This window comes from Ceratotherium simum, chromosome 3 (genome assembly GCF_057802395.1).
Source record: "Ceratotherium simum simum isolate JZ-2026a chromosome 3, ASM5780239v1, whole genome shotgun sequence".
Classification (NCBI taxonomy): domain Eukaryota; kingdom Metazoa; phylum Chordata; class Mammalia; order Perissodactyla; family Rhinocerotidae; genus Ceratotherium; species Ceratotherium simum.
Window position 1 is genome coordinate 54,362,500 of NC_141902.1, and position 18,931 is coordinate 54,381,430.

General features: G+C 45.0%; 1 long non-coding RNA gene across 2 annotated transcripts in view; it reads right to left on the reverse strand.

The window, feature by feature from the left end:
• Nucleotides 1–18,838, reverse strand: part of LOC147917571 (uncharacterized) — a 75,525-nt gene extending 56,687 nt beyond the window's left edge. Inside the window, exons 1-2 of one of the 2 annotated variants that reach the window (XR_015550936.1) lie at nt 18,736–18,838; nt 2,614–2,733 (exon numbers count right to left, since the gene is read on the reverse strand). This is a non-coding gene — a long non-coding RNA (uncharacterized LOC147917571). Of the gene's footprint in view, nt 1–2,613; nt 2,734–18,630 lie in introns of both variants that reach the window. The other variant, XR_015550935.1, reaches the window with a different exon arrangement.
• Nucleotides 18,839–18,931: the final 93 nt, after the last annotated feature.

Here is an 18,931-nt window from a genome sequence, read left to right on the forward strand (position 1 = left end):
AATAAAATTGATAAACCTCTAACCAGACTGATCAAGAAAAAGATAAGAGAAGTCTAAAATAATAACAAGGAAACATTATGACCAACTTTATACCAACAAATCAATCAACTTAGATGAAATGACAAATGTCCTTAAAGACACAAACTACCAAAGCCCTCTCAGGAAGATGTAAATAATGTGAATAGCATATCTATTAAAGAAATTGAAGTTTTAGATAATACCTTTCCCACAAAGAAAACTCCAGGCCCAGACGGCTTCACTGGTGAATTCTACCAAGGATTTAAGGAAGAAATAATATTGGGCCGGCCCCGTGGCTTAGCGGTTAAGTGTGTGTGCTCCTCTACTGGCGGCCCAGGTTCGGATCCCGGGTGCATACTGAGGCACTGCTTCTCCGGCCATGCTGAGGCCGTGTCCCACATACAGCAACTAGAAGGATATGCAACTATGACGTACAACTATCTACTGGGGCTTTGGGGGGGAGAAAAAAAAAGGAGGAGGATTGGCAATAGATGTTAGCTCAGAGCCGGTCTTCCTCAGCAAAAAGAGGAGGATTAGCATGGATGTTAGCTCAGGGCTGATCTTCCTCAAAAAAAAAGAAATAATATTAATTTTACACAGACTCTTCCACAAAATAGAAGAGAAGTGGCCATATCCCAAATCACCTATGAGACCATAATTACTCGATTCTAAAACCAGAAAAAGACAAGAAAAGAAAACTACAAACCAATTCCTTCAGCAAATTGAATCTAGCAATATAAAAAGAGTAATACATCATGACCAAGTGGGTTGATTTAATATTGCAATATCAACCAATATAATTCACTATATTAACAGATAAAGGAAAATCATATGATCATCTCATAGATGCAAAGTATTTGATACAGTTTGATCTCCACTCATGACTTAAAAAATAACTCTAGCAATAGAAGGGAACTTTCTCAATCTAATAAATAACATTGATGAAAAACCTACAGCAATCATACCTAATGGTGGAAAATTGAACGTTTTCCCCGTAAGATCAAGAACAAAGTGAGCATTTCTATTCACATTTCTATTCAACATTTTACTGGAGGTCCTAGACAGTGCAATAAGGCAAGAAAACTAAATAAAAAGCATACTGATTGAGAAGGAAGAAGTAAAACTGCGTTTATTTACAGATGACATGATAGTGCACATAGAAAAATCTAACAAATCTATATAAAAGCCACTAGAAATAATGTGTGAGTTTAGCAAATCTGCAGAATATAAGGTAAATAAAGATCTATTGTCTTTCTATATTCTAGCAACAAACAATTGGAAATTTAAATTTTAAAAAACAATACCATTTATAATAGAATAAAAACACGAGTTTCTTAGGGATAAATTTAGTAAAATATGCAATATCTGTTCACTGAAAGCTACCAAATATTGTTGAGCAAAATTAAAAAAGATGTAAAAAATGCAGAGAGATACCATGTTTCTGGATTGGAAGACTCAATATTGTTAAGATGTTAATTCTCCTCCAAATCGATGTTTTAAACAATCTCATTCAAAATCCTAGAGATTATGTAGACATTGACAAGTTCGTTCTAAAATTTATATAGATTTTAAATTCTATATAATTTAAAGGACCTAGAATAGCCAAAACAATTTTGAAAAAGAAAAATAATGTTTGAAGACTTACAACGCTTGAGACATATCAAGACTTACTATAAAACTACAGTAATCAAAAAATGCAGAACTACTGTAAATCTGGATATGTGGACCTGAAGAGAAAGTCCAAAAATAAACACTGACAAGAGAGCAAAGGCAATTCAATGAGAAAAGATAGTCTTCTCAACAAACGGTGCTGGAACAACTGTATATCCACATGCAAAAAAATAAATCTAGACACAGACATTATACTTTCCACAAAAATTAATTCAAAATGAATCATAGACCTAAATGTAGAATGCAAAACTATAAAACCTTCTAGAAGATAACATAGGAGAAAATCTAGGTGACCTTCAATATGGTGGATGTCTTTTTTTAGATACAACACCACAAGCATGATCCATAAAAGAAATAATTGGTAAATTCAACTTTAAAATTAAAAAATTCTGCTCTGTGAGAGATGCTTTAAGAGAATAATGGTTAAAAACTAGATACAACTCAAATGTTCATCAACAGGAGAATGGATAACAAATTGTAGTATATCTGTACAATGAAATATTACTCAGCAATAAAAAGGAATGAACTATGGATACATGGAACAACACAGATGAACCTCAAAGCATTACGCTAAGTAAAAGAAGCCAGACACAAAAGACCCTGTGTTTTCTGATTTCATTCATATGAAATTCTAAAAAGGTAAAGCGAAAATAACAGAAAGCAGATCAATGGTAGCCAAGGGTTGAGGGTGGGGAGAGAGGATTGACTATAAAGAAGAACAAGGAAACTTTTTGGGTGCTGAAAATGTTCTATGTATTGATTGACTGATATATTTGTCAAAGCTCACTGAACTGTACACTTAAAATGGGTGAGTTTTATGATAATTATACCTTAACAAAGCTGATTATTTTAAAATACATCTGCAAATGGTATCTCCCCACCACTACCGCCATTAATAGGTAATGCTCAGTTGCCATTGCTTACAATGTCCAGGATTTCATCTGAAGTTTTGATGCTATATGCAGTAAGTGGTAGAAGCCAGTTTTCATTCAGCCAGCCAGCCAATGCAGAGGACCTACTGTATGTCAGCCACAATTTTAGGTTCTGAAAAATGAGAATATGAATAAAATACAGTTTTGTCTTTAGAAATATTACAATCTAAAAATAAAACTATCATGTTTAACATTTATGGTATGCATATTTTATACTAAGCACTATTTGTATATATTAACTTAATTCTTTCAACAACCCTGTGGTGTGGATGGCATTATTAATTCCATTTCACAAAATGGAAATTGAAAAACAGAGAGGCCAAGTAAATTGTCCAGCTAGTAAATAGAAAAGCTGGGATTTGAACCCAAGGAGACTGATATTATAGCTATGCTGCCCAATATAGTAATCACTAGCCACATGTGGCTCCTGAGCACTTGAAATGTGGTTAGTCTGAATTGAAATATGTTGTAAGTGTAAAATACACCCCATATTTCAAAGACTTAGTATGAAACAAGAATGTAAAATATCACATTAGTAATTTTTAATATTGATTGTATGTAGAAATGATAATATTTTAGATAGATTGGATTAAAATAAAATATATTATTGAATTAAGTTTACTTGTTTCCTTTTACTTTTTAAAATGTGGTTACGAGAAACTACATTCAAAATTACATACGTGGCTTACATTATGTTTATACTGGACAACACTGCTTTAGATTCTGAGAATTTAACTATTGCATTCTACTGCTTTGGTGACAGACAGACTTAAGAGCAATTATGAGATGATGCATGGGTGGTGAAATAGAGGTATGGACAAAGTATTATGGAAGTATAAGAAGAAAACCATCAATTCTGACCAAGGATAAAGAACCTAGAGAAGATGTTCCAGAGGAGGAGTGTGAACTGGGCACATCTAACAAGGAACAGATCAGTCCAGTCACCATGTCTCACATTTGTATAACATTTTGCATTTCATAAAGTGGTTTCATATAAAGGAATGCATTTCCTGAACACATGCATGTGCGCGCACACACAAACAGCGAGATAGGCAGGGCAGATATTATGGGCCCTGTTTTACAAGCAGAATCTGAGTCTGAGAGATGAAGTCCCTTCCCCAAGTTTACTGTGCGAGTAAGCAGCAGAGCTGGGAGATGAAGCCAGGTCTTTTGAGTCCAAGAGCAGGGAATCATCTACCACGTCATGGTTGCTTTGAGGTGACCCGAAAACAATTTCAAAGATAAAGAGCAAAATTATACGTGAAACAGAGTGGAGGCACTGGTATACTAGAACCAGCTTTTACCAGTTCACAAAAGCCCGTTGTGCTCATCTCTTCCCAGTTGATGGGAAGTCATGGCTTGAAATCAGCCATGGTGGGAGTATTTACACTACAGAAATCGGCAAATACTACAAATGAAGGCTTTTCCCCACCAAGAGCCAGCTTCCCTTCACACCACTGAATGGACAGTAGGGAGTATAGTGGTCATTGGCTATAGTGGGAAGACCTGTGGGAGCCCTAGCTCAGTCACTGGCTGTGTGAGCTTAGGCAAATCACATAACCTTTCTGGGTCTCAGCATTCTTAACTAAGAACAGGAACACTTCAATTTCAACTATAAAATAGAAGTCAAATCTCAAACTCTGGCAGCAGAGTGCCTTGAGCTCCCATCCTACCTACTGTCTGTGGAACCTCAAGGTTTCCTAAGCTCACTCCCAACCTTTGTTTCCTTATCTCTAAAAGATGATAGCAGAGGGGTGGCCCCGTGGCTTAGCAGTTAAGTGCGTGTGCTCCGCTGCTGGCGGCCCGGGTTCGGATTGCGGGCGCGCACCGACGCACCGCTTCTCCGGCCATGCTGAGGCCACGTCCCACATACAGCAACTAGAAGGATGTGCAGCTATGACATACAACTATCTACTGGGACTTTGGGGGGTAAAATAAATAAATAAAATTATAAAAAAAAAAAAAGATGATAGCAGAGCCTACCCCAAAGGATTTTGTTTATCAGAGTTTATTTATAGGTATTTACTGCATTCAAAATTAAAACTGGGAAAATTTTTAAATATTTATTTGTTAATTCACTTAAAAAATAATAAATCCATTACGTGTTAACATAAATAACATATTTTTATAAAAATATCTTTTTCAGGGCTGGCACAGTGGCGAAGCGCTTAAGTTGGCATGCTCTGCTTCAGAGGCCCGGGGTTGGCAGGTTCAGATCCCTGGTGAGGACCAACGCACCGCTTGTCAAGCCATGCTGTGGCAGCATTCCATATAAAGTACAGGAAGATGGGCACGGATGTTAGCCCAGGGCTGATCTTCCTCAGCAAAAAGAGGAGGATTGGCAACGGATGTTAGCTCAGGGCTAATCTTCCTCACAAAAAAAAAAAAGAAAATCTATTTTCTACAACAAAAAAATTAATGAGAACGGTACCATTGTTTCACATTTTTGTTAACCTGTTTAATGTCTGGCTTAATAGAAAACAATTAGATTCTCATGTTTTTGTATTCAATCTGTTCCAAAAATCACGGCATGATGCTTCTGAAAAACACCACTGTACACTAGTGAAAGAATAAGAGTGGAAAAGGTAAATAATGTCTTATCATGAAGATCATGTGAACCTCATGGAACCCATATAAGGCTCTCAGAGAACTCCAGGGTCCCAGAACTACACTTTCAGAACTGCTGGCCTAATACGTAGCACTCAATGGCTGTTAGCCATTTTTATTCATAGATTCCATTCCCCTATGGGTTATTGTGAGGGTCAAATGAGAGAACGTATTTTTTAAAATACTTTGAAATTATGAAGAGCTTACAGCATGAAAAAAACTCCAATCTGAGAAGCTGGTGCCTATTCTTGGGTATGTATTTTCTTTCACCAATTGAAATTTAAACTGAAATGAATTTATCAGAGCCCTGCTTTGCTATTTAATGACCTAGAACTGAATTAGTCCTCAGAAACGCTTATAGAATGAAGGAAGGATGAAAGAAAGGGAGGGAGAGGGGGAAGCTGTCTGACTTCTAAGATTTCTTAAAGGCTTAGGGATATGCTGATGGAGACATTACTTTAGCTCCTCATCCTAAGACTGGCAAGCTCTGGGAGCCCTGATAAGTATCCCACAAGTGTGCAATCAGCAAGGCAATAGATAGTGCCCACCAGCAACATACAGTGCCCACCAACGTACAGTGAGGAGAAACAGAAGGAATAGGCAAGGTTTTCAGGACGAAAGCTGCTCCGGGTCTCACGACAATAGGAAAAGTATATTAGTCGTGACCCCTTCAGAACTTAGCTCAAACAGGCTCAAGGCAAAGGAAAAAGTATCGATTCACAAAAAGTCCGGGGATCACAGAAGAGAAAGGGTCCATCTCTTCTTCTTTTCCTCCTCCTCCTCTGCTGCCTCCTCCTCCTCTTCCTCCTCCATTTTCTTTTTCCTCCCCACGACTCACTCTCTGCTTCCATCCTTCCGTGCCACTCTGCTTTTGCTTTAGTCTCAGAAGCTCCTGGTTCTTAACTGCAAGAAGTCCCAAGAGAAAGCCATTTCCGGCAGCGCGAAGAAAGTCCTGGTTGGCATCTTATTTGCCTGGCTTGTGTTTCTGTATCCAGACTTACAGTAGGACAACAGGAGTGAATTCACTGAGTTGTTAGTAATCCAAAACTATTTCTAACTGCCTTAGGCTCATTGTTTTGAACTTCATTGGGCATGATATTACAATACGAAGAATATCCACTTATAGACTGCCAAAAATCAATCCATTCAAGGCATCTATCCAAGGCAATTGATCAGTATGCCTGCAGCACTAATCTGCACAAACATGATTAGCAAAGTTTATTAGAAAGGTGTTCGCCTGGTTACCCTCTGGTCTAGCAGGACAAAGGCCAAAAAAATACTTTGCATATATGTCACACTGTGCTTTGAAAGAAAGACATATTTCCTGTTCCATTAAAATTTATTATGTTGGACAATCATAAGATGTTTACTAGAGTCTGGCCTCTGCAATTTATGAGAGCCACGGGGAATAGAAATGCTCTCTTACAAACTGTAGTATCACAATGGCATTTAATAGCCTTATTTGACAACATCAGTTTGGGCTTATCACATCTGGTTCATTTTAAAAATTATTTTGCATTAAGTGAGTTTCACATTTTAAAGAGAGAATGAAGGGAGGGGGAAGAATAATCTTTTAATGAGAGGAATTTAAAACTCAGTGAATTAGGAGAAAAATGTTTCTAATCCAGTGCTATAAATTTGGCAAAAAAAATTTTTTTAAAAAGCAGACCAGCTGCAAAGCAATAAAGCATATCTATTTCTGATACACACCACTGCCAGCTGCCGCTTCAAGGGGCTGGCAAAACTAGCCCTTGTACATAAGTCCACTTCTTTTATTCCTAGAAACATACCGCCTTTTTCGAACTTGGATGGTGATTTTATAAAGAGTGCTGTTTTATTTACTCTCAATTAATCATGCTCGACTGTAAACAAAGTGTCTGTTTTAGTTCTGCTGACAATTATCCACTTGTCGACATCTCCCTCAAGTGCCTTCAGCATCTGGCTACCGCAGGAAACCTCTACATCAAAATGAGTACTTGTCTCAGTAACCTCAGGAATTCATAGGTTTCTTTAAGCCCATCAGGAGTTAGGACTATATTCTAACAAATGTCACCTAGGCACCTTGATGAAGATGTATATAATCAGACGATAAAGGGTTTCTCAGGATTTCCTTTCATTCTCTGTGTTTGCGTTCGCAAAAAGAAAATGATTACAACTTGGGAATCTTGGGGCAGAGGTGGGGCATGGGTCTGTGACTTCAGATACTTTTACAAACCACCCACCAGGCACATGATGACAGCTCCAGAAGCTACGGAGAAATCTGTCCCTCCATTAGTAACATTCCACTAGATCAACAGAACCAAACTGTGTTGTAATTGGTGGTAATTTATGTGAGGAATGCATATGAGTTTTGTTGCGGTTTCACTAGGGTTTGGAAGTGGCATGACTTGATCCACTGCTCAAGTAACCCTTTTACTTTGGGACTCCTTTTCCTTTCACTTATAATGTGTAGAGAACTTAGGGGAAAGTTGCTGTCAAGATTATTAATATTTTGCCAACAATAAACTGTTTTAAAGGCAAATGTTACATATGATGGTTTTTGAGGGAGAATTACTAGTGTGTTCCCTGAAGCTCCCCTTAGGGAAGGGCGACCCAGAAAACTAAACTGAACACCCATGCTGTGTCCTCTCTGTTCTTTCATCCATGAGAAAGGAGAGAACTCATTTATGCCATAGAGGGGGGAGGAAGCTAGGGGCTCCGACGAACCAGTCTTCTAGGAGAATGTTTGGGTTATTTACCTAGATTTCACATCCCAGAGATTAATTTACAGCCACTTCAAAACGGACGAGATTATTCAAATCACTTAGCATCACTCCCTCAAATCTGGATTCGTGAGTAAGGAGTGATGGTGTGCCCGAGAGGATGTAGACCACCAAGAGAAACCAGGCGTCCTGCACAGCCAGGCCAGAGTCCAGATCGATGGAAAGTGGCCCAGAGCCGACGTCAAACCCAGAAAAATTAATGTCTTCAGCGAGGGAAACTGAGGACCAGCCGGCGGGACCTCTTCAGCGATGGCCCGGATCGCTACAGAACCAGGTGGATGGGGGGGGGGGCACTTAGGGGGAGGGGAAACTAGTAAAGGGGTCTGCTTCGCTCTTTTCTGACAAAAGCTGATCAATCTAACCTCACGTAATTGATTTTAATGAGTGGGGAAGTTTTCTTCGCATTAACGATTGCCCCGGGTCATCAGCCTGCGCGGGCGGCGACTCCCGGTGCAGATCTCGGTCTCTCCTCGCGGGCCAGTCAGCCTCAACCCGGGCGCCCGCCGCGCCGCCTAGCTTTTGGGCCCTAAAGGGCAGAGAGGTCGGAGAACCGGGATCCTGGCCGGACCGCTGCCCCGTTTCACCTGGTAATTTATGCAAAATTAATTGAGATATCTTTTATACTTGATGTGTTGCAAAATTAATGCCTAATTTATGTAATTAGTCAATTAACTCTAATTCCAGCATATGTTCCCAATGCCCAGAAGGTGTTCTGTTTCCCAGGTACTTATTTTGATGTCACGAAATGCAACTAATTAATTTTACATGCATATTAATTTGGGATCTCTTTAGCAGTTCCCTTGTGCAAGTAATTTTAATATTTGTCTTTCCAACCTTTTGGGGTAGGATGGGGGGAGGTGCAGGTGGGCGTGAGCGGCACTTGGGCGCGAACCTGGCTGAAGCCCGAGGGGTGACCCCGGTCGAGGGCAGAGTGTTCCGACAAAGGCCTCAAGTGGCCTAGGGCGTGGGCGCTGCTCTCAGCAGGCCTTTAGGGGGCGTCGCGGATGCTGACCCCACGAAATGCATTTTGCTCACGCCTTTGGGAAACAGCGAGCATTGGGGCCTGGAGGCAGAGGGGCCTGGGCGCGCTGACCGAAGTCCCTAGGGCTCTTCCCGGGTCCCTGAACAAATCGCTCCGGACCGAGTCACCCGCACTCCCGAGGGCGAACGAAAAGCTTTCATTTTTTTTGCGTGCTGAAGGACGACTCAGATTTCCAGGCCAGTCCCGGAAGGCAAAAAGCAAATAGGCTGCTGTGTGGTCGCGGCCCTTCCTCCTGGACATCCCGCTGCTCCCCGAGTGTGGGGAGCCGGAGTGCGTGCGCTCCCCAAAGTTGAGAGTGGAGGGAGAGGAGAACCGCGCCTCCATCTCCGGCTGTGCAAGCCGCCATCTGTCCTCTTCTGGCCGGGAGCGAAGATCAAGCAGGGCGAAAGTTTACTTTCCAAGTTATTGGGTGGCACGTTAAAACTTTTATCCTTTTTGGACAAATTAATGAGCAATTTAATTAATAAAATCAGAGAGTAGTGTAAGTGCTATGATAATGAAGTTAAATGAGTGCACAGTAAAATATTCACTAATCCAGCGCATTGCCAAATACCCCCTTAATTCTGTTTAACACTAAAAGGGTTTTGAGCACCATAATGAGATTCCTCTGTCTGCTAATTAATTGACATGCTCCTGAATATTCATAGGAGCTAGCACCAATACGTTCCTAATTGCACCGTGGAATAGATCTCAGAGGAAAGTAAATCGCCATAGACTTAATTAAAATAATGTATTCCAGATCCAGGACGGGAAAAGATGAGACATTTGCCTTCGAGCGCGCTAAGAAAGTGGCACCTGGTTGGTGGAAGGGAGAGATATCAAACGTCGGCGCCCAGCCTGAAATAAGCGGCGAGGGACACGCAGGGAGGGCTTCTGAAAACAGCAGCTACCCCGCGGCTCGGCAGGCCGTGGGTCCCGGGAGCATCCGTGTTCCTGCTGCCCTCCGCGAGGTTGCCTACCGGGGGAAGCGGCCGATCCGGCGGAGTGTAAGACTCCGACCCGGGGCCAGAGCGTCTCTTTCCTCCCTGCGGTCCCCCAGGCGGGTCCGAAATGCTGTCTACAGAGGCGCGTGGGGAAGTCTTTACTTGGGAAATTCCGAGGGAAACTTTTCCCAGAGGCTGTCGAAGCCACAGCAGCCCAACTCTCACAACCCAAGTGGCGAGCTGAGAGAAGTCGCTGGCACTTCTCTTTGGGGCAGGGCGATAGCTCGGGGGACAATACGCGGATCCTGTGGATGCTGTCCTCTCCCGGGTCCAGGATGCGCCGCCGTCCCCCAACCGCGCCAAGTTCCTGGGCTCTTCTCCCTTTCTTGGCGAGTCCAGTGCCCGGGCTCCTCCCAGCCGAGCTTTCCTCGGCGGGTAGGAGGGACAGCCTGGCTGCGGACCCTACACCTGGACTCGATGGCAGAGCCCTGTTCATCAGAGCCACGCAAGTGAAATAAACGCTCTTCCTTGGAAAGACGAGATTCCCCCCACCCTCTTTCTTTTTGAAAAAAAAAAAAATCACCACAGGTTAGAAACTAAAAAGAGTTTATTTGACGACATACAAATGCATATTTATTATACACATGTAGGCATTAACAATGTAAATTACACCGCCAGCAGTTGCTAGTTGTTTATTCATTAGATCTTTAGAAAATCTACATTGCCTCCAGACAGCGCGATGATAATGTGAAATACACAAGCAGTTTACATAACCAACTTCCACGCGGAGCTCCGCGCTCCGCGACTCGAGTCATCAACAGGTCGCGGAGATCCGGGCGCGAGAACCTAAGTTGCTAATAATTACCAAAGATCTGTGGAACCTACGAGTCCCGCCGCTCCCTCTGTCCTTTTGGAAAGGGGTAAAAGACATGGAAAAAGGGAAGGCTCTGACTCACTCTATTCACTCTATACGGTTCATCTAATTTACTCTGTGTGTAGTTTTTTTCTTTTCAATTAAAGAAAAATAGGTGAAAAGAGGATGAACGGACGGAACGGAAACATCAATAGCCTTCCCAAACTCCGGGCATTCAGGAGAGCCAGTTAAAGACTATGAACCCAAACTGCTCTGGGGAGGGGGGCGGTGAAACGAGAGGTGAGAGGTTGTCTTTACTGCCGGCGCGGGAAGAAAAGGCAGCCTACCTTAGTTAAGGGAAGCCATCGGCTCCACCAATCAAATCGCTATGGCCACCACAAACAAATGGTTATCACTCCAAAGAAACTCACCGGCCGAATCGGAATTATTTTTTGGAATTATTAAATGTTCCGTGGTTCTGGATTTATCCAAAAGATGGAGAGAGGGAGGCACTTTAAGGGAAAAATGGCAGTGCAGATTTAATATTTATTTTAAATATATAAGTATTTATATATAAACATGTATCTCCAAAATTCTTCCTTAATAAAAATATTAAATAAAATAAATGAGGGGGAGGTGAGGGGTTGCTTACTAGGGCCGCTGTTGGTGCGGGGGGCAGGGGGCGGTGAACAATGTCAGTCACAATTTTAAGTGCCAAAGTCTCCTAAAAACTGCACAGATGCCATGAACTTCGAGTTAACGATTTATCCCGCTCTCTGGAGCCACCCACTTATCATGGCCTACCACTATGCCGCAGAGGTATGCGGGTGATGGGGTTGGGGTGGAAATGTTTAAGTTTTCTGTTTTCTTCCTCCCTCCCTTCCTTCCTTCATTTCATTTGGTTGGGCCGGCTGGGGACCCAAGGAAATGCATTGCCGATCCAGGACATTCTGCATTGCTGGGAAGGCGACTAGTTTGTGGACCTAAAATCTGGTGTCCGTTCCGCTGCGGAAATTGAAACCAGAGTCTGAGAAAGAAAGGATAGGGGTAGAGCGGGAGAGGAAAGGGGGAAGGAGAGAGAGGTTGAGGAACACAGAAGACGGTGGATCTATTGTTGAGGCGCAGATAAGCCTTCGGGGCAACCTGGTTTCCCCCTACAGCCTGTCAGTACACAGCGACCCACCAGGAGTGAGCAAATTGAGCGTCCGCAGCAGGGGCGGTGCTGAGGACGAGGGCACCCCGCGAGGGGTCGACACCCCGCACCCGGACCCGCGAAGCGAAACCCTCGTCCCAGGTGAGCCGGGCCTGAGCGGAAGGACCCGGCCGCCCAGGGGCGGCGAGCGCCGGCCGGCGCTGCAGGCCCCGCCAAGCCCCGCCTCCTGGCCGTTCTTAGCTGGGGGAGGCCAGTAAGGATCAGCCGCCTGCTTTCTTTTCTTTCTTTCTTTTCCAAACCCCGCTTTGTGGGTGGCAGCTCAGCGGGGGACGCATGGAGACAAAAAACAAAAAGCCCAAACAGAGAGAGAGAGGGAGAGAGGGAGAGAGGGAGGGAGGGAGAGAGAGGGAAAGAAAAAGAGAAATCAAATAGTTTTAACCTTCCCAGGAACACAGCGAGTTATTGTATCTAAAGGCTGTTGTGGTCTTCAGCGAAACCTGCTTCTGCCATTAAGAAAACACATATACTGCACACGTCCACCGGGTTAAGCTCTCCTCCTCGTCAGCCTGAACAAAGCAGAGCGCGGAGTTTTAAGGCTGAAGACCTACAGGTTATTCGGTTTCAAAACAAATTAAAGCGGGAGAATGCACCAACAAATATTATGGATGCAAAATATTTTTCATTGCAGATATCTGCAGTTCCCCTAGAATCGATTTTTTTTTCAAATTTGTGAGCAAAGTACATTTAGCCTACTGTCCAGGATTGACCTTAATATTCTATTGCAATCAATATCTTATTTTTTCCAAATAACACATTCAAAGCAGGTTAAAAGTTTTCCCACTTATTGGAAGCTTTGAAACACTTTATAAAGGGAAAACTCGCCTTCCTGTTTCTGCTTTCCCAAAATCCTCCAAAAATTAACATTTTAAGAGTGGGTGCCTAGCCACAGATACTGATATTTTTCCTTAAAATCTGAGCAAACAAGTAATTCTTGACAAAGAAAATTAATATGAAAAGTATAGGGTGATTTTCTCCCCCTCCCCCTTAAAAAAAGACCCTTTGCTCCACCCCGCTATTAAACAAAACACAATACCTTTTTCTGGGTGGTACTGCACAGAAGTTGATTCAGTTTTGACAATGTTGTTTAGCTATCATTTGCTATTTTGAATGAATGGGAGCAATCCCCCCTTTTACAACATTTGTTTCCTATTATGGAGAGGTGCAGCAGTTGAGGGCAGACATGTGAAAGTGGCTGTTTGATTCTCTTTTTCATCCCCCTGACCCTGCTTTTGTCCCTCCTCACCCTGGGAATGTCACGCCTCGCTACTTCACTTTGAGATGCTCGAGAAAGTGGCTTTGTTATTCCCTTTTAGACATACACGAAATTGTTCTCATTCCCTCCGCTGTAAAAGATACTTCACATCAGGACTCGGTTCACAAGTGCAATGCAATTTGGCTTAGTCCAACCTTTGTTCTGCTTGTACAAATGAGCGAACAGTGCACACATTATACAGTTGATCTACTGCTGTCTTAACCCCAGAGTTAGGGGCTGGGAGAAAAGCAAGTTAATCCCTTCAATACCAAGGTGGCTTTAGCAATATTTCCTCCAATAATAATAACAGATTTGAATTGCTGCTTCTATTTCACACAGGGCAGAGCAAAACTTATGGGGAGGGTTTAGCAACAACAACAAAAATCCTCCCACCAACCTTTTGCAAATAACTTTTTAGACAAACACATTTGTAGGTTCGGTAATGCCCAATTGAAAGCTATGCAATTGTTAGTGCAAAGGAGGGATTGGATTTGGAAACTAAGGCTTTAAAGTCTTGAAATCTCAAAGCAAACCACAGCAAGCAAAGACCAAATGGTATTTAGCAAACTGATTCCAAAGAGAGGGCATTATGGTGAGCAGGGCGAGTTGATTTCACAGACATTGAAATTCCCTGCTCACTACGGGTGGGGGGCGGCACTTCTTGGGGATGGAGGTCAAGCAGACCGGCACCTGATGCTGGCTACTGTTTGTCTTGTGCTTGTGGTGGAGGGAAAACTGAGCCTTCCATACTCTCCAAATTGCAGCAGCTGCTTGGGAAATACTTCTAAAATGTGTGTGTGTGTGGCGGGGTGTTGCCACTCCTTTTCTCCCAACCCCAAGGCAAACACAGATTTAACTTCAGTTGCCCCAGCCACAGCCAGAGGCCTTACCCACTGCCAGGCAACAGGAACCAAGGAGGGGACACCTCAGAATTTGAGCCCCCCCCCCCCCACAGTTTGGATGGGAGTGAAGACTGAGAAGCAGGTTGAGACTCTTGCCTTTCTTAGAACCCAGCCAGATTGAACAGGGACGGGAGAACTGGCTTCAGGCGATATACTCCTCTTTGAAAGTTTCTTTTCAACCTCCCTGTTGTGAGTTAAGGTCCAAAGCCCATGTAACCCAGTCACCAACCAAAGAAATACATGGCTCCAAAGTTCCGTGGCAGACATTCTTTTCTACCAGTCGGAAAAAGCACGGACTCCTTCTGATGCCCAGCTCCGGGGTGGGTTGGAGTGGGGGGCGTTGGCGAAGGGGGGAGGAAAAGGCGCTGTGTCCTTTCACTGCCGCTTGGCCGTTGGCACCAGAGCGCAAAATGTGTCTCCTCCCCCGCCTCTCTTCCTTGGGCAATTTGATTTCCCGCCAGACTCGGTGGAAGTGGCCAGGGGTGCAGGCTCAAACTTCTGGGGCGGTCTTGGGAAAGTCATGGCTGACAGGTTTCCCCTGACGCGGTGCCCACTGGGTGAGGGTCCCTGGGGGGCCTATGAACCCGGAAGACTGTGCCCTCTGGTTGCCCCAGGTCGGGAGAACTCACTGAGCGGGTTCCCTCTGGTCCCCAGATCCAGAATGTTAGAGCTAGGCTGTGCCATGCGGGGATGCTGGCGGTGGAGGCGCACAGATTCCGAGCACAAACAGCATCCAGGACACTCAGGACGACAATTTTTTTTAATTGACCGCTGACAGGCTGAGGGAGTTTGTTTTAGTGCTGAATACCCCGGGAACAAAATCCTTTTGAAAAGAAAGTTAAATCGTTTCACGCCACCAAAGTGCAGATTTGGTGAAGAATGACTGATGGGACAAAGCAGCGCGGTGCGTTAGCGCGGGTCCCCAGAGAGGGCTAAGAATTTGGGCGAGCGCGGGGGGCGGCCTGGAAAGGTGGGGTGGGCCACAGGAGGCCCGAAAACCTAACATCGACATGCGCCAGCCCGCGACCTCCCTTTCCCCACCCCCCACCCCGGCCCCAGCTCTTTCACTGCCGATTTGGAGAAGATGGAAAAAGTGGAGGGGAGAGGGGAAAAAAGCGAAGTGAAGTGAGGGGCAAGGGTCCAGGACGAGGCGGGAAAGAAAGATGAGAGGGAGCGAGAGACTCAGACTGGGGGCGGGAGACACTCGAGGAGAGGGAGGAAACGTCTCGGAGGGAGAAAGGAGGAGAAGGCAAAGGAAGGCTTAGCCGAAACGCTCCAGGCAGGAGTTCACTTTCTAAGTCGGGAAGGCGGGTATTGTTTTTGGCGCCTAGGAAACCTTCGGAAGTTGCCGGGTACTTTCCCTCCACCTCCCGTTGGTGTTTGGTAAATATTAACAAACCAGGGCGCGTTACTTTCTGGAGTGTGGATGAAGGGGTTGGCTGGGCTTGGGACGGTTTTCCTCTCCTGGAGCCCCCGCCCCCAATCCCCAGCTCCACCGTTCACGCACACACACACACCTGCTTGACAACAGAAGGAATCAAAATCAATATTGTATTTGTCACCCCTCTGTCTCCTTTTTACTCCCTCAGCAGCCCGGGTGCCACTGAAGCGAATTGTGGATTTATGGAGGGAAATTAGCATAAATTATTACGAAATCTGTAGCCGTGTGTGGTCCAGCTTGTGGGAAAAGAGGCTATTGCGAACTCTCCAAGCAGAAAGGTGGTCGGTGGTGGGCTCCGCGGAGGCGATGAATGGCTATTGCACGAAAGAGATTTCCATTTGGTTTGCACATGGGTATAATTGACTTATGTGCATTTTATACAGTTTTCCCGGGTCGGATGTGCCCCCTCCCCAAAGCTTCTGTTTGCTTTGGGTTCCGTACAATAGACTCTGATGCACTTTTGAAGATTTCTGGAAAGTGCTACCTCCCTCCTCCTCTTCATAATACCGGTCTTAAAACGCTATAAATAGCATGCAAATCCCACCCCTTTCTCTGGGCTTTGTAGATCCTCAGTAGAAACCAAGATACAATTTTGTATCAAAGTACACCTTTTAAATGTGTATCCTTACCCCACCCAAGACAAACTTGTGCTATTAGGTTCGATTTCCTTAATTAACCCTGGGCATGGGCAATGTGCCTCACCTCCCATTCTCACCCTAGCCAAACTCTGAAGATTCCTCAGACACGAATTCCTACTTGTATCCTCGCATGTCCAACTTGGTGGTGACAACTTTCCCGGGGAGATGGACTGATTTATTCCAACTTGGATTTTTTTTTTAACCCAAACGTTTCTACTCTTAGCATTTAGTTAATCTTCTGTTTACTCCGAGCAATGATTTGGACAGCCATACAAAGGCCCTTTGCAAGGCAACAAAATGCCAATTGTTAAAATAAAACATTTCTCTCTCCCCATCCCCCACCCTCAACAGGCACACACACCCGGTAGAAAAGAATCTTCCTGGCTGTCACTGGGGGGAAAGAGATCTTCCATATCCCGAACCCAACCACTCTCAATATTTTATCTACGTATCTATATATCAATATGCACCTATTTACTAAGAGGATCCTAAAAATCCTTAGGGGCTTCGATGCTGGTACCGCTCTTTCCCAGGAGCGCTCCTGCCTCGCCCACAGGAGCACGCTCTGTTTTGTACCTCAGGGGCAGCTTGCCTTCTGTAGCAGGAAAGCTGTGGACCAACGCCTCTCTGGGAAACACAAGCCCTCGCCACTATTCTTCATCAGGGATCCCTCAGGCTCCCGGGCTCCGCAGCTCCTCCCATTCCAGGACCCTCGAGCCGAACTCGGCCGCACCAAGTAACCCCCAAACGCCGCACCTCGTGAGGAGCTGAAGCGCGCAGCTCCGGGAAGCACCGCTGCCTCCCGCCGAAGCTCGGCAGAGGTCCCACGGGGTCCACCTGGTTTCTGCGCGGAGGGTTTACCTGCCCTTCTCGAGCTGCACCCGCAGAGACAGGTCAGCGTCCTCCCCCACCCCTCGCACCCACCTCCTCCTCCTCGTTATTTTTCCCGAATTAAGAAGATGACATTATTCTTTTCTTCAAGCACTTCTGTTAATATTGAAAAACGTGCGCTTGCATCTCAAGCGAGGCAGCCCAGACGCGAGAGCCTTTTCAATATTAATGAAATTGTTTAATCTCCTAAATTCATCGTGTTTAAGTTACGTTTTGGTGAGTTACTGACCACCTCCGAAACTGTGGTTAAAGGAGGGTGTGTGTGTGTGTGTGTGTGTGTGTGTGTGCGTGCGCGCGCGCGCTGAAAGATCTTTTTTTATGCTAACCCCAAACAGCTCTACTAATAATGATCTAACATAGTAAAGGTGTCGAAACTTCACACCCAGAACTCTAACACCACCACCACCACCACCTCCTGGAAAAAAAAAAAAAAAGTTCTCACATTTCTAACTGAAGATGATTCAGCGTAGGCTGTAGGTATTTAGTTTTTAACAACGCGGTAAAATAAATTACTTTTAAAAACCATAAAGGTCGGGGAATGTGCAGAAACCAGTGGGAACTCCTAGCGTCTACTTGTAGACGGCAATGCATGCAGGCGAGGTCGACTCACTATTTATTTCATAGCAATTTGATGATGATGACGACGACGATGATGATGACAATAATAATAATAATTCATTGAACCTCTCGATACGATTCCGAACCGAAGGGAGCCTGCCGCCCGCACCGGGCAGGGTGACCTGAGGCACATCCTCGCCCTCTCCTCTCCCCAAAAAAAGAAACCTCGCTTGTTCTTTGCAAGCCTAGAAGGTACCGCTGTTTTGGTGGGGCCACAGGCAGCTTTTGCTGGGTTCTCCAAACCCTAAGTTCTCACCATGCAAAAAAAAAACGGGGGGGCGGGGAGGGGAGAAAGTTCCGGCTGTAAAATGCAAACTTCCAGGCAACGCCTAACTCCTAAAGTTTCAAACCACCTGGGGAAAGCGAGAGACCCTGAGGCTCATCTGGTGACAAAGTGTGCCACATAACCTCAGGCCTCCCCAGGTCCGCACGCTGTCTGCCCCAACAGCCCCAGAGCCTTCATCCTGTGTCTAATTAAATTGCTGGAGGACTTGAAGAGTGAAGACCGTGCCTATTCATCCAGATACACTATTTTAATTTTTTTTTTAATTCGGCCAATACACTTAGACTCAAAATGGGTTCTTAAACGAGGCTGTCCGATTATATTTTTTGTAAGTATTTTCAAAAACCCCATCACTTGAAGATACACGCCCACTGTACAGAGCTAAGGCAGCAGCCTAGGAAGGTCAAACCAAACTTTGACCTGCCTCTTGGAGGACTAGGGGGAAGGGTGTATTTTCATTCTAACAACCCATGCAACCACCCCGGGTAATGCCAAGCGCAGGAAAAGGGTCTGCTTCAGGGGAAAGCCATGCCTGAAGTTAGCTAACAATACAAACCCGATACAATGCAAAGGAAACAGAATACCCCAGCCAAGCAATTTCCATGTCAAACATCGTCTGCGCAGCAGCTCCGTCTGTGAACGTGAGTGGTCGCCTGAATCCCCGCTCTGCGGAGGCCGCCTCCTCATACCTTCACACCGCGCACCCAGGCCGGCGCGTCCCGCTCCCCGCCGGTGGCCGAGGCTCTTCCCCCTCGCCCAGTCTTGAGCTGGAAGTGATTCCTATTGGCCAAGGTGTCCATGTAAATAGGTGTGAAAGAAACCAGAGCTGGCCAGGCTTTCCCGTCTCGCTCAGTCCCCTCCCTCTGCAGCCCCCGCTCCCCCTCC